We start from the raw sequence: 12,602 nt of genomic DNA, 5'->3' as shown, positions 1-12,602 counted from the left end.
AAACCAAAGGTTTGCCTTCTAGGAAAGCTGAGCCCTTGTAAGAACAATAACCACGCCTCTAATTTAGTAATTGGCTACCACAAGTTAGGCGTCAGGAAAGGGACTTTATATATATCTTCTCATTTAATCCTATAAAGATTAAATTATAGGATTAGTATATCCGAGTAATCAGTTACTCTAACTTGAGAAAACGGAAACTCAGAAAGTTTAGCAAATTACCAAAGGTAAACTGGTCAATAAATACTAACAGACATTCAAACCCAGGCCGGACACCTTCTACTTTGCCTTTGTGTTCACCCTTAGAAGAGGAAAAAATGGCAAAATCTTGATATTTTTGGTCAAATTCATATTTAAATAATTTGAAAAAAATGAAGCTCAAGTTCTGTGTACCTTCTTTTTCCAAGCCTTCTAACACTATTTGGTGTTTTAATGTACAGAGTTTCAGAAAAATCTGAAACTGTTTTTAAAAAGTGCTGTCACGATAATTTCATGGCAACATGCTTAAAATTCTAAAATTAACCCTGGAATAATAGTATAGATAATATCTTTGATTATTCTTAACCCCCCACACCTATCCTTTTCGTTATTTTGTGGAGATGATTAAGGAAAATACTTCAATCTAAAGTTGATAGACATTTACAGAGGTGTTTATAAATTAATGAAAACATTGCTATCTCAGGATTAAATTCTAGCAATCCGGCATATGATTTTAGGAATATCTGATAAAAAATGTTGAAAACTTCTCCCAGATGATCAACATTATTTCTTAGAGAAACGGTTGCTGTGAGGCCCAAGTTATCCATAGTCTTTAGGGACATGCTAGGGAAAATTCTGTTTCAGATTTCCACATGTGTTCTGATGTCATATGTAGCTGCACAGAACCAAGGACTGATGTGATGCTAAAACCACATTATAAACCTAGGACACAATTACGAAATGACCTCACAACACTGCTTGTCTCTACTGGTGCTTTGTGTTCCAAGGAGCATAGTTAAGGGACAGGTCTGGCAAGACTGATCTTTCCAAATTACATTTATGATACAAAATAGTATCTGGTCATTGTGCTTTAGGAAAGAGCAAGCAATTTGAAAAAACAAACAGCTCCAGTGACGGCCGGTGTCCCAGGTTAGAATGGTGCACGTGGAGGGAACTTAGTTCTTCTGCTCTGGCCTTCCCATTTTTTAGATGAGAAAACTGAGGCTAACAGCACTAAGTGACAGGCCCAAGACCTAAGGCCAGTTAACAATGGACGGAGTGGAACAAAATCCACGTGCATTGTCTGTGTTCTTTTCTTTGAGTTCTGATTGGCCCTCCTTAGGCTTTTCTGAGCAATCTTCACATCTATTTTGTCTTTCATTTGCATTCATTTTTATGGTCCAGCTATAAAATATCAATTCCAGCATCTTAAATATCATAAATAAGGCTTAGCACGTTTTATACTTCATCTGTGAGTTATATAAAAGCAAATAAAATGTTTGGTACTCTGCAGATTGACATCAACTGAGGCACAGAAAAAGAGTAATTGGCTTGCCTTCCACCCAACAATATGTCCTTTGTAAACTAGAATAGAATCTTTCCTATAAAGGTGTAGAGTGGTGGTTCTCAAAGTGTGGTCCCTGGACCAGGAGCTTCAGCATCACCCTGAGAACTGGTTAGAAAAGCAAATTCTCAGACTCCTCCTCAGACCTACTGAATCAGGAAGTGTCGGGGGGGGAGGGGCGCCCAGCAACCTGTTTTAAAAGGTCTCCAGGTAATGCTTATGCAGGTTAATGTTTAAAAACTACTGGTCTACTTATTCAGATTATACAGGTCTAACTTCCGTCCTTCCTTCCTTCCTGCCTTCTTCCCTTCCTTTTTTACTTCTTTCCTCCCTCCCTCCTTCCCTCCCTTCCTTTTTTTCTTTCTTATTACATAAGTACTTTAGTTTTCGTTTTTTCATAAATTACTACCTTTTAAATCTAGAGTTATTAAGCAACCACCATATCAGCCATTATGCTGGACTTCCAATGCAGTTTAGAGCCAGTTTTGTCTCCCCTTTGTGGATAAGTGGACCAGCATTATCAATTTCAATACGATTCTTGGCCAGTGCTTCCCTTGCAAATTTCAAATGATTGTGTCTCCTGTGTCTCTGCCATGTTTGTCGCTAACTGGCATCTCTTTTGACAAGCCCCCCTGCAAGGCCAACCATTGCAAGCCCAGAGACTCCGAGATCCTCTCTCTTGTTGCCCTCCCATTCTGCCTGAGACCCCTCCTGGGCAGGAGTGTGGAGTGGGGTTAGTTGGTTGGAAACACCTGCTTTCTCTAGAGCCCAGGCCATAATTCTTCTGGAGATGAGTAGGGAAGCCTCATTCCTCTAGATCTAGACCTGGATTCACTTTTTGCCAACCCTAGATTTACTTCATTATCTCTGTCTGGCAGGAGTCAAGACTAAGACAAATGGCATTTGCAAATGAAACCATCTTGGGGGCAAGGGCTCTGGAGCATGCCTGATAAGAGATCTGTGGTTCTGTCTGGTTTCAGGTGCTGATGGGGGCACCTGGAAGTGACTGCAGGTCCTCACAGATGCAGAATTTCTGACCTTTTGTTGTTCAAAAATGGCTGGAGAGCAGAGTCATGAAATCATGATTATTAAGCAATGGGTTGGGGGGGGGGGGAAGCTGCATGACTGTTATTTAACTCCTGGCAGCGCTGTGAAATAGATGGGCTTTAAGTAAACCTTATCACTTTTAAAAAAAGAACAGCAAGACGTTATCAGGAAAGTCACATGTCTCGAGTGAGGGGGCCAGTGGTATTAAGTAAGCAGTTGCCTTGCAACTACAATTCCAAGCGTTCTCGCAAGAATCCCTATCTAGAATAATACGTTCCTGATACATCACAGGTGCCAGAAATTTCTTTTACAGAGAAAATAACTTTTAAAAAAAACTTTTATTGAAATATGGTTGATTTACAATATTGTGTTAATGTCTGCTGTACAGCAAAGTGATTCAGTTATACACATATGTATATTCTTTTTCATATTCTTTTCCATTCTGGTTTATCACAGGGTATTGAATATAGTTCCCTGTGCTATACAGTAGGACCTTGTTGTTTATCCATTCTATATATAATAGTTTGCATCTGCTAGCTCACTCCAAACTCCCAGTCCTTCCTTCCCCCACCCCCCTACCCTTTGGCAACCACAAGTCTGTTCTCTCTGTCTGTGAGTCTGTTTCTGTTTCATAGATATGTTCATTTGTGTCCTATTTTGGATTCCACATTTAAGTGATATCATATGGTATTTGTCTTTCTTTTTTCTGATTTACTTCACTTAGTATCATAATCTCTAGGTTCATCCATGTAGCTGCAAATGGCATTATGTCATTCTTTTTTATGGCTGAGTAATATTTCATTGTATGCATATACCATATCGTCTTTATCCATTCATCTGTCAATGGACATTTAGGTTGTTTCCATGTCTTGGCTATTGTAAATAGTGCTGCTGTGAACATTGGGGTGCATGTATCTTTTTCAATGATAGTTTTGTCTGGATATATGCCCAGGAGTGGGATTGCCGGATCATATGGTAGCTCTATTTTTAGTTTTTTGAGGAACATCCATACTGTTTCCATAGTGGCTGCACCAATTTACATTCCCACCAATAGTGTAGGAGTGTTCCCTTTCAGAGGAAAGAACTTTTAGTAAATTCGAGGAAGACCTGAAGTAGAAATGCCTCGAGAAGAGACAAACTATTGACGGCAAAGCACAAAATGGTGCCGAGTTCTGATTTCAGGTGATACTCTGTGGTGGGGTGAGGGGCATATTGTGTTGGTTGCAGGAAGGGGGGAAATAAGAGCCCCTAAGAAGATGCACCAGGGGAATGGTGCAAAAAGATGAGATAGAGCTGGATGTAAACATAGTCTTGCGTTTTTGTTGAGGACTGGTCTTTACTGACAGACTTTTTCTATCAAGGCAGTGTTCTCCAACAATCCTAGATCAGAGAAACTTCAGCCCCATCTAAGGAGAGATTTTAGCAGTTTCTCTGTCTTCCCTCAGGACTGGTTAAATAATTTGAAGGGTGCAGTGCAAAAGATAATATGAGTCCCCTTGTTAAGAAATTATTAGGAATTTCTAGATGGCAGCAGCAGAAAATTAAACCAAAGGCAGTGTCCTTCTAAGTCATAGCCCTGTGCACAAGTCTTGTGCCCATGGAGACTGTCTTCCTTTATTAATTTTTTCAAAGTATTTGCCCTCTTTTTTGACCAATGTGCATCACCACTGGACTGCCTTCTTATGACAAAATGCAATTTTGTAAAGTCTTTTTTCAACATTGTGTATTGAAAGTTCCCTCTTGACTTAATGGAGGATTGTGAGAATGGAGTAATACCTTCTTTAACGGCCAAATAAATTGAAAGTTGAACGTGTCTCAAAATCTACCCTTTCTTCATAGTCTTTCTAACATTAATTCCAAGTTTGTACTAGGGAGATTTGGCAAAACACCAATTATTTTCTTCTGTTCCAAAACTGTGTCCTTAGAAGAGAGAATGGCTTTTGTCTGAATCCATCATATCAAAAGCAAAGCTGGTCTTATCACAAAATCTCTTGTAAGCAATTCTACTTTTTAGGAGATATCAAGTATCTCAGTTTCTTCTATGTGCTTTTGTTTTGTTGTTGTTTTGGTTTGGCAAGATAATTATATCACAGTGTTTCAGTGGTATAACAAAAATGGTAGCAAATAAAGTATATTTTGTGTTTTTGATCATCCTGTTCCTTTATATATATATCCTTTAAAAATTAGATTAAGCTAAATCCTTTTTGAATAGATGAAAGGTGATCTTTATTTGATGCTTTTTAATCATATTCTTCTATGTTTTATTAGTTTGCACCCTGTGAGATATTGTCATAAGCTCTACAGCACTCTTGCAGTGAATAGGAAGAGCTGACCACTGGCAATACTCCTATTGGCTTGTTAGAGAAAGATAAATAAATTACCTATCCCTCCATGCATGCATCATGCATGCATCCATCCATCCATCTACAACACTTTTATACATATGCATACATAAACTAAAAAAAAAGCAGTAAAATCTTTCATTAATAATATATGTAATTAAATTGATAACTAATAATTACATAAGAGCGATATTAAGAAATACCGAACAATCAAAATGTTTCAAATATTCTCTCCTTTAATTGTTAACAACTCTGTAGATTTATCACCCTTCATTCAAGTAAAGGAAAATTCAAGAAAATTAAGTTATGTTGCCCATTTTCACACACTGGAGGGTTCAAAGCACAGATCTGTATTAATTTTAAAATCCATGTTCTTTCCATGTTACCCTGCAGTCTCAGCAAAACATTTTGAATTTTTCTAAGTATGTTTATTCTATGATCTCTTTTTATTACTAGTCTTTTATATGAAGTAAGCCATGTAATAACTATTTGATTTGATCAACAAGATTTTTACAGCGCAAGAAGCTAGGGCGACTTGCTCAGTTCAGGAGCCCATCAGAGACCAGGACACTGCACCAGTGACCCGGGTCTTGTTTCTTGTCCCTGGACCAGCCTGGCTTCTCCTGTGGTCACTGCTCTCAAGTAACAGGATACATTTATCTCAGTAGTTTATGATCCTTTATAAATCTCTACCTACTTAACAAGTGTAGAATTATGATTTTCCATCTCTGACCATCTAAAATAATAATTACCCTTAAACAAGGAAGTAAACTAGTCATTTTCATTCTGAGAATGTAGAACTCAGCTCTTCATTTTAGGGACCATGCCAAACATTGCTAATTGGATTAAAACCAAAGAGGCATTTTTTTTCTTGTCTGTGGAACCTCACCTCTTTGGTTTAACTTTCATAAAACATCATGTGTTTGGTAAGATTGCATCCCTGGGGATACAGTTGGGGTAGCTGGGGTCTAGAGAAGGCTGAAAGCTGAAGGATTCCAGTGTGATAGGGGAATGCATTTCCACAATAATAACGTGTAAAAATCGAGAAGAGATTCTGCTGAGTTCTGAGTTGTTTCCTAGAAAGGAGGCTTCAAATGTGAACAGAAAATAGATACTTGTGCTCTTTACAAAGGACTTAGTGGCTCATCCATGGGGATTTGAGACCTAGTTCTTTTTACCACTCACTGGTATACTGAGAAGCTGACCAATTTTAAAATCAACTTTGAAGGCAATTTCCAATGGATAGAAAACAGTGAATATTTTCTTGGTTTTATTATATTTTTACCTGGTTGGTTTTCTGGATTTGGAATATGCAAAAATTAATTTTCCTGTGCATTACCCAATGTTGTCTGCTAATCTGCACTTTTGTCTCATGTCTATTTGCCTGAGGTATTGAAAGTTAAGAATCAATGAAAAAAAAATGTCTCTTCAAGTTTATCTTTAAGGATCAGAGTACAATAAATAAATAATTTAAGATTTAGATTACAAAACCATAATGGATCAGTTAACCATGCCTCAGTATTACCAAGTGTGTGAGGACTTTATTTCCATCGTTGTCAAAAATATAGCATTGAACCTTATGTTCTACTCATAATTTGACCAATTGCTTAGTTAGGTAAATGTACATTAAACATTTACAAATTGTGATTAAATCAGGAAGGTTTCCACACATTGTAGAAACAGCTCATGCATTTGAGGAAGAGTTGGAGGTGATCCCCCAAAGACCCTTCTCGCTATAAAATTTTACTGCAATGATTCTAAATTTGTAAGATGAAGAAAATGTTGAGAAGCCAGTAACAAATTTCTGTTGGGCTAATTTACTGGTGGAAAAATTGATTTATTGGTATGTGTAAAGTGGAGACTGAAATTCTAATCAGAGGAATGTCATACAGTATATGTTTAAGCTGTATATGTTTATGTTTAAACATAAACATATATGTATATGTTTAAACATATACTGGTTTCTTATATAGTTGCTATTCAGTAGAAGAACAATTTCTGAAAAGGTGAAAAGTTTGTATCTGTATATGTAGCTAGATTCAATTATGTGCTTGCATTGATGTTTTTATCTAATAACGTATTGAATAATATATATAAACAACTTAAAAAGAGCACGTGTGAGTCCATTCAGTTTCAGTAGAGGTTATGATTTCTGGTCTGAGTGAACTATCTTATAGAAATGGACATAAATAATGCTGTATTGAGACTTCCGTTTCTCTTAAAAAATGCAATCAATTACCTGAGGAAACCATGTGTTTTCTACTTAAGTCTACTAATACCAACATTGATAAATGTAACTAAGTCTAAATAAACCACTTTAATAGGCAAAGAAGGACAATGATATTTAAAATCTTAAGTGTTTTAGTCTGAGTGAATAATTTGAGAAACTTTCAAAATAAAACTTAAGACTTGAAAATTATTTTACACATCTGTATAATTAATATTTTGTAGTTTCTCTCAAGTAGATCGCTCATATGTTCCCCTTACTTATGAGCAAGTTTTTCTTTTGTATATAATACCAAATTGCAGACAAATTTTCATCACTTCAAAGGTAGAAGATGAGGTTTCCTGCACTGGAATAGCACTTAGGTCTTGGTAGGAATGTTGGTGAATTGAAAGCACCAGGAAAGCTGATGCTAACTCTCTGCCCCTCAGAAAACACCTCTATTTTAATGGTTCCTTCACAAAACAAAGAATCCGTTATAGAGGCATAAATGTAATTTCTCTGCTGCCTTTGATCCAAAGGTCATGGCTGGTAAGCGGCAGAGCCCAGATTTGAACTGGGACCACCTCCCCATCCCCAGTTGGGTGTACTAGCAGTGGGTCCCTTTGTCTCCACTCTTCTTGTTCTTTACTAAACAAGGATGCAGTGCTTCAGAACTGAACTGCAGGCATAGGCAACAGTGTTCCCATTTCACTGGGGGTGTGTATGGTGAAGGCACGTGTCTAAGGGACTTGCCCAAAGGATGGGTGGCAAAGCTGGGATTGATATCACCTATGCTGATCCCAGACAGAAGATCACATTTTTCTCTCCTCCCTCCCTCCTCCCCACTTCCCTCCCTCCTTCTTTTCCTACCTTCCTTCTATTAAAGCAAAGAAACTAAACTCAGTCATATTTGTAAAGATAAGCCTTTCTTATATTTATCCATCCATTATTTTTTTATTGAAGTACAGTTAATTTACAATGTGTTAGTTTCACGTGTATAGCAAAGCGGTTCAGGTATATATACATATATATATATATATATATATATATATATGTATACATATGTGTATTCTTTTTCAGATTCTTTTCCATTATACGTCATTACAAGGTATTGAATAGATTTCCCTGTGCTATATAGCAGGACCTTATTGTTTACCTATTTTATATATAGTAGTGTGTATATGTTATTCCTAAACTCCTAATTTATCCCTCCTTCCCTCTCCCCTCCTCCGCCCCCTGCTATCCCCTTTGGTAACCACAAGTTTGTTTTCTATCTGTGAGCCTATTTCTGTTTTGTAAATAACTTCATTTGTATAATTTTTTAGATTCCACATATAAGTGATATCAGATGATATTTGTCTTTGTTTGAATTACTTCACTTAGTATGATAATCTCTAGGCCTATCCATGTTGCTGCAAATGGCATTATTTCATTCTTTTTTATGGTATCCATCCATTATTTTTGATGGCATGCTGTAGACCAGGTGCTGTGCTGAGCCCCACAGAGGCTAAACAGTTTCGACCATACAATGTGGTCAGTAGAGTTTTATCACACTATAGCGGTTGCTTGATTCCTGGAAAGTATAACAGACACTGTCTCCTAAAAACTTTCCCTTCACTAAACAAGGGCAACTGGAAATTGTCCTTGGTTTTGCTTGGGTTCACCAGTTCTGAATCTTCTTTTGGGAATTGCTGGTAGAGAGCAAGTTCCCAGAGCTACTATTTTTAGTTTCATAAGGACTATCATGTCTATAAACTGTATTCCCTTTGTTGAGGCCAATGTCTTAAATGCAGTCCAAAATCAATTAGCTGTTATGTGCAAGCAGGCTACTGATTAGAAAGGTAAAATTTCTGTTTTGTGTATGCTACCAGTATTTGGTACCTTTTCTGGAACTAGTTTAAGCCAACAATTTTTATGTATGCGGTTCCCTTTCTCTCTTCCCAAAAAGGATAATTTAAAATTTTCAACATGTAATCACAGAGGAAATGAACAAAATAGATTATTTTGCCATCTCCCCATAAGGGGCTTCTCCAGAAAAGAGAATACAGACTCCGCCAGTGACTGTTGTCTCTGACTCCCAGCCCAGGACCTGAAGATTTCTCTTTGAGAACTTCAAACCCAACCAGAAGTCTTTTCACAAAGGGCTGTAGGATTGTTAGTTATCCAGTGTCGAATTTCAACCCTCCTGCAATCACCATCTAGCCAAATGTGATGTCAGCAATATTTGTCTTGTTAAAAACCTGAAGTGAAATCATTGGTGCACTATTTTCCTTCCAGGATAGCCTCTTAGTTATGGTTGAAGTGAGCTATTGACTGGGGCCTTCCCATCCATCTAGGCTTCCTTTATGATTGTAAATGATCTCATGTACTGAGGGACAGCAATTTCCATTCTTCATTCAATGAATTCTACCTGAGAGTCCTGTCTATAATTTTCCTTGTGAGAGGAACAGAAGGACTGAGAATGATAAATTGTCTCCTGAAAATCATGGCTTTATCTAATTCTATCACAGAAAGCTATAGATTTAAATTTTCTTGACTGAGGAATGTTTAGTAACAGGAAGTACTATATTCTAACATTTTTGGAGGAAGAAGGATATTTTATCTCCCATGCATCCTCTTTCGCTCTTTCTTGCTTGATCTATGCTTGATCTAAAACCTTGGTTTCTCCTCTTGCTTTGATGGGGATCCCGCTAAAAGAATAAAATGCCTCTCCCCATAGGAAGCCCTTTCATCAGAGACAGCCCTTTCTGTCTGTACATTTTTTGGCTTGCATGATTTTCTCATCCAGTTATAAAGCTCATCACGCTGTAATGCAACTTACTAGAATATCCCTGAAAATGCATGTTATCCGGCATATGTGTGGGTCTGACGTTTTAAGGGATGTGCTGGCAGCCCATGGCCAGAGGGGACCATTAAGGAAACAGGTTTGATGGAAGTCTTGACACAGGCGTTGACAGCAAAATCAAATGATTAATTTGGAGTAAGAGAAGTGTTTCAAACTAATGAGAAACATGGTTTGGGCATACCCGCAGATTGTACACGTGGCCAGGAGAAACCAACTTTTTGATACAGAGAGGGGAAAATGAAGGTGCATGTTCGACTTCGGTTATTCTTTTATGGAAAGGATGCTACAGAGTGAAAAGGTATAAGTTATTTTTATCCTGGTGATTTTTCTGTGAGTCTTTGGGTCTCTCATCCAAGCCCATTTTGCAGATTTGCTGCCTGGGATGACAGGTACAAAAACAGAGAGAATATTTGTAAACCTGGAGTTGGCCCATGTTAATATAAATTAATTTTCAATCAAAAGGACCACATATTTACTTGCTGCTACTTTAGAGGAGTACATGGAATACAGAAACACCAGCAGAAGACACAGAGTAGGAGCTCAATATTTGTGTGTGTGTTGAGGCAGCCAGAGCAGTGCTTCTGAATATGGCAAAGTGAAAAGACTATGAAGTTTTGCTTTCTGTTCACACTTTGGTTTTATCAGCCTTTTCTGTTCTGTGAATTCTGGTGAAGGCAGTTCAGTCTTATGGGTTTGGAACTCCTGAATTATCATAGACCCATTGGTGTGTGGATTGCTAATAAGCATTAATGGAACCATATTTTCAGTCCTCTTTGCACACATAGCTTAGTTAAAATTCTTAGCTTCTAGAAAAGCTGATATTTGACACTGAGGGGATGGTGCTCTTCGTGCAGGAAGAAAATATTACCAGAAAGAATTTTGGGACTTCAAACATAACATGTCAGTAGCTGTTGACTGGAACTTTCTAACTAGAAGTACATGAGAAGTAACTTCTTGCCAGAATTCAAGCTTTCCTGCTCTTTGCGTTCTGTAAAGCCTAGTGGTGGATTTTCAGTGAATGCCTTAGGCTACATGAAAAAGGAGTTCCTCCAAGAATGTCGGGAATTCCTTTGGTGCCCAAGAGGAAATATGAGGACTCTGGACGCCGATGAGAGAATGGAAAATGCGGATGGAGGCCGTAATCATCATGCCGACTCCTGTAGTTTACTTCGTTTTCTTTTTAAAGTAAGATCTAAAAGTGTTTGAGAATTTTTATAAAGCATAGGTCAACTTTCTAGCGCTTTCAAGTTGAATGCAAGTTCGTGTTCTCCAAGTGACAAGTAAGTGTAGGTAAGTCCACTCACTCCAGGTCTGTAATTTTTAAAGATACTTAATAAATGGGTTCTATTTGTTACTCGCAGAATGCAGACAAAAATTCATAGGAGAAAGAGTGGTTTAGGGATCTGTTTGTTTTAATTTAATGTAACTAAACACACTTGTAATCCTTTTAAATTATAGTCTATTTGTATATTCTTGATAATTAAAGTTATCTATGGTATGTTTGTGTGTGAGTGTACGTGTGTGTTCACGATGGGGGAAAAAAATGGCCTCTTGGGAAGAATGGCATTTTGATGAATCACAGGAAATAGTAAATTATGCGGATTCCACACAGTTCCCAAGGCTGTGACCATTTTACCTCTGAAATTCATGAACCAAGGTCTGAAGGGAGACTGGCTGGAATTACAATTCAGATGCTTTACTTTGGGAGGAGTGCAGGGTGGGGACAGAATTAAATTTTCAGTTTATTTCTCCAAACAAAACCCATTGTGACGGCCACCCTTAAGAGGGAGGGCATGCATACTTTTATGATAAAAATTGCTAGCAATGTGAAGCACAGAGGCATTTATTTTAGATGATACTGGCTTTAAAAAAAGTTTAGATTGGTGGTCGTAATAATAGCCTATTCAAAACATTTCAGGAAAGAACATAACTGCACAGGGTAAGGTTGACCAAGTACATGAAATGATAATGAATTCAGTAATAAGTGAACGTTCCAGATTTGCACGTTCTTGCTACACACTGAGTTTCAGGGGCTCTTTATAAATAAAGTGGGAAACTTTATTTTTTTTTCTCAATATTCTTGTTTTTCTCTCATTTTAATTCTCTTGGTTGCCTTGTCAATTAAGTTAATTAAGGCTGAAAATAATTCCCCCAAGGGGGCATTGAACTAAAACATTTCAGGCAAAATCATCTCTAAGACTTTTAATCTAGTCAGGAAATATTAATAATATGCAAGTGGGGTTATGCATAAAAGGAATGCTATAAAACGCTGCATTGTTCATGGTGCATATATTCAGACAAAACACTGCATTTACTGTCTCCAGAAAATGAAAGTTAATTTATGCACTTCATCAACAGGCTTTATTACAGCGCCACATATTTGTGGTGGCCCTCAGGCCATGGGAACTTTTCACTCTTGACTCCACTCATTTAAAAAAAAAGGTCAGATTCTTAAAAAGAATGGATATATGTATATGTATAACTGAATCACTTAGCTGTACACCTGAAACTAACACAACGTTGTAAATCAACTATACTCCAATATAAAATAAAAATTAAATTAAAAAAAAGAAAAAGATACAGATTGGTTTAAAAAAAAGCTTAAAAAAAGGTCAAATCAAA

General features: G+C 37.3%; 1 protein-coding gene across 10 annotated transcripts in view; it reads left to right on the top strand.

Moving 5' to 3' along the window:
• The window catches only part of RBMS3 (RNA binding motif single stranded interacting protein 3), a 705,499-nt gene that overhangs the window by 63,030 nt on the left and 629,867 nt on the right, over window positions 1-12,602 (top strand). For 2 of the 10 annotated variants that reach the window (XM_068558026.1, XM_068558025.1), the window contains exon 1: window positions 11,121-11,270. The exons of the other annotated variants lie outside the window; for them this stretch is intronic. The gene's annotated coding sequence lies outside the window, so the exon portion shown is untranslated. Of the gene's footprint in view, window positions 1-11,120; window positions 11,271-12,602 lie in introns of those variants that run through there. 10 annotated transcript variants of the gene reach the window in all.

The sequence above is a fragment of the Eschrichtius robustus genome, chromosome 12 (assembly GCF_028021215.1).
Source record: "Eschrichtius robustus isolate mEscRob2 chromosome 12, mEscRob2.pri, whole genome shotgun sequence".
Classification (NCBI taxonomy): Eukaryota; Metazoa; Chordata; class Mammalia; order Artiodactyla; family Eschrichtiidae; genus Eschrichtius; species Eschrichtius robustus.
The sequence above is the reverse complement of the archived record's forward strand: the minus strand, read 5'-3'. Positions and strand labels throughout refer to the sequence as shown.